Source organism: Takifugu rubripes, chromosome 1 (assembly GCF_901000725.2).
Source record: "Takifugu rubripes chromosome 1, fTakRub1.2, whole genome shotgun sequence".
Classification (NCBI taxonomy): domain Eukaryota; kingdom Metazoa; phylum Chordata; class Actinopteri; order Tetraodontiformes; family Tetraodontidae; genus Takifugu; species Takifugu rubripes.
Window position 1 is genome coordinate 174,898 of NC_042285.1, and position 3,546 is coordinate 178,443.

Genomic DNA, 3,546 nt, shown 5'->3' on the forward strand with positions numbered 1-3,546 from the left:
TGGCTCTGGCTCTGGCTCTGGTGTCTGGCTCTGGTCTCTGGCTCTGGTCTCTGGTCTCTGGCTCTGGCTCTGGTCTCTGGTCTCTGGTCTCTGGCTCTGGTCTCTGGCTCTGGTCTCTGGTCTCTGGTTCTCTGGTCTCTGGCTCTGGTCTCTGGTCTCTGGCTCTGGTCTCTGGTCTCTGGCTCTGGTCTCTGGTCTCTGGCTCTGGTCTCTGGCTCTGGTATCTGGCTCTGGTCTCTGGGCTCTGGTCTCTGGGCTCTGGTCTCTGGGCTCTGGTCTCTGGCTCTGGTCTCTGGTCTGGCTCTGGCTCTGGTCTCTGGCTCTGGCTCTGGTGTCTGGCTCTGGTCTCTGGCTCTGGTCTCTGGTCTCTGGCTCTGGCTCTGGCTCTGGCTCTGGTCTCTGGTCTCGGTCTCTGGTCTCTGGTTCTCTGGTCTCTGGCTCTGGTCTCTGGTCTCTGGCTCTGGTCTCTGGCTCTGGTCTCTGGCTCTGGTCTCTGGTCTCTGGTCTCTGGTCTCTGGTCTGCTCTGGGCTCTGGTCTGGCTCTGGGCTCTGGTCTCTGGTCTGGCTCTGGGCTCTGGTCTCTGGTCTCTGGTCTGGCTCTGGGCTCTGGTCTGCTCTGGTCTCTGGTCTGGCTCTGGGCTCTGGTCTCTGGTCTGGCTCTGGTCTCTGGTCTCTGGTCTCTGGCTCTGGTCTCTGGCTCTAACCCTATGGGAGACGTGCTGGTGCCAAAGCTCTGACCAACCACGAGCGTTTGTTCATGAAGAAGCGCAGTTTGAGTGGAATTGTGTTTGTAGTTTAGCACAATTGCTTCAGGGGGCTGGTGGGGGGGGTCACATGTTGGGTGATTGTGTCAACAATGGTGAAAAACTAATGACATCACCATGGAGGGGGGGGGGTGCAGATGGTGGATGGTGGGTCTCCCCAGGGTTTCAGGTGATCTCCTGTTGCAGCAGCATCAACATCAGACCAGCAAACCTCAGAAGACAGATCAGATCAGATCAAATCAGATCAGATCAGATAAAATCAGCTCAGATCAGATGAAATCAGATAAGATCAGATCGGATCAGATCAGATAAAATCAGATCAGATCAAATCAGCTCAGATAAAATCAGATCAGATCAGATGAAATCAGCTCAGATCAAATCAGATCAGATAAAATCAGATCAGATCAAATCAGATCAGATCAAATCAGATCAAAAGTTCCAGCACTGTTCTGGATTTCCTTGACCTGCTCCGGCTCCTGGGCCTCCTGATCAGCGCCTCCAGACCAGAACGTGACGACATCACTGCAGCGTCCAACGGCTCCATTTAAGGAGAAGGTTACTATGAAGGGAGCAGAATTCCCAGGAGCAGCCGGAGCTCCCAGAGCTGCTGCTCCTGTTTCTCCGGCTCTGCGTTGGGACGAGGATCTCCAAACACACAGGATCTGATGACGTCATCCAGCACAATATGAGGCGTTAGATGAAACGTGTGCGAATGTTTAGCTCCTAATAAGGAAGTTGATCTTCATCCACCTCCTCCTCTTCATCTCATGTAAGGACATGGAACATGGTGGGTGTGGCCTCTGGTTCTTCATCATGTCCTTGTTTAGTGGTAGTTTTCTTCTCCTCTTGCTCCTCCTCTTCCTTAGCATTCTTCATGACCTGAAGGAATTCACCCATGTTACAGCAGCCCTGGCTAACGCTAATGCTAACGCTAATGCTAATGCTAACGCTAACAGATGGTCAGAGGTTCTCGGAGGCTGTTTCTGCTCTGGTGATGAGACGCTGCTCGCTCCAGGGAGACGGAGCCCAAAGAGAAACGCTGGAATTCAGGAGTTTCTGCCTGTAGTTCACCCTAAAGTGTCACGTGCACTGTCGTGCTCTTTAAAGTGTCACGTGCACTGTCGTGCTCTTTAAAGTGTCACGTGCACTGTCGTGCTCTTGTGCGTGCTTGTGGGCGAGGGTTGGGCTCCACCCTGGATCATCACAGAAGCGCCCGGGACCTTCCTGCGGACCACCGTGCACGCTGCAGTGTACGTGCACGCTGCAGTGTACGTGCACGCTGCAGTGTACGTGCACGCTGCAGTTGCCACTATGGCTGAAATTCATCTTTATTTATATCCAAGGTAGTTTTCTCTGTCAACTGGACTGGCTTGGATACAATGACCTGGATGATTGAGAATTTACACAGACATCTTTATTTATATTTATAGTTCATCTTTATCTGCTGCAGTCCAGAGTTTCACAGGAACCCAGAACCTTTAACAGGAAGGAACCTGTAGCAGGACCAGGGGAGGGGAGGGGAGGGGAGCCCCCCCGCCCCCCCGCTGCTGGTGATGGTGATGACACATTATATGTAGTTATACTGCAGGTGAGTGATGATGTCATTAACACCCCCCGCCCTTATCCATCTACAGGTATCAGCGACCTCATAGCTGTGCGCTGACCTCTGACCCCACTGACCCGCTCAGCTCTAGTATTTATAGCTCAGTGTGATTAATGCCCCCCCCCAGGCTGTTGGGGGTCAGGTCCTGGGACTCCGTGAAGACGGTTTCATTGTAACAGTAAAGCTGAACTGAACTGAGGCAGAGGTCAGTGGGGTCAAAGGTCATGGTGAACCTATGGGTACCTCGCTGACTCCAGCTTGGACTCCGGGTTGGACTCCAGGTTGGACTCCGGGTTGGACTCCAGGTTGGACTCCGGGTTGGACTCCGGGTTGGCCTTGGCCTTGTAGGTAGGAAAAGGATATAAAGTCTACAGAGCATGAGGAGAAGCCAGCGCAGGAGTCATGTGACCTCCTGCAAACTCTGACAGGTCAGGTTAGGGTCAGGTTAGGGTCAGGGTCAGGGTTAGGGTCAGGGTCAACATCAACTGCTGGTTCTCCTGGACAGATTTTGTTCTTGTCTGAGCTCCAAGAACTCCTGTGTGACTGAGCAGAAATGCTAAGTGGGCGTGGCTGAAGCTGAAAGGTTGAATGCTAAATGACGAGAGCACGGGTGCACGGCCCCCAGTGCACAGCCCCCAGTGCACGGCCCCCAGTGCACGGCACATAAAGACCCGTTGCCAGGCTCTGAGTCCTGGACCCTCTCCAGATGGTGACCTCTGGTGGTGACCTCTGATGGTGTCTTCAGCTGCTGGTTGCTACATGTGATGCCAGAAGATTTTGGTAAAACAAAGATGTTTTTCAGCACGACTGCTAATCCACATCTCTGGGGGGGGCAGAGGAACCCTACGTCAGCCCGCTGCATTAGCATCGCTAATAAAACAGAGGCTAACCTCAGATACGGTGAGTTAGCCTTGATTCATCAGTGTGTCAGTTGAAGGCCACCCCATCGGGAACGTTAGCTTAGCTTCACAGAGAGCATCAGTTAGCTTAGCTTCACAGAGAGCATCAGTTAGCTTAGCTTCACAGAGAGCTGGAGGATGTGCTGCTGGGTCCACCTTTGGTTTGTTGATTCTGTCTTCCAGGAATTCACTGAATGATGGAGAGAGTTTGGTGGCACCACCCGATTGGTCACTCACCTCATGGGCTGCCCTACAAGGACTGAAGAAGTGGAGAAAGAGA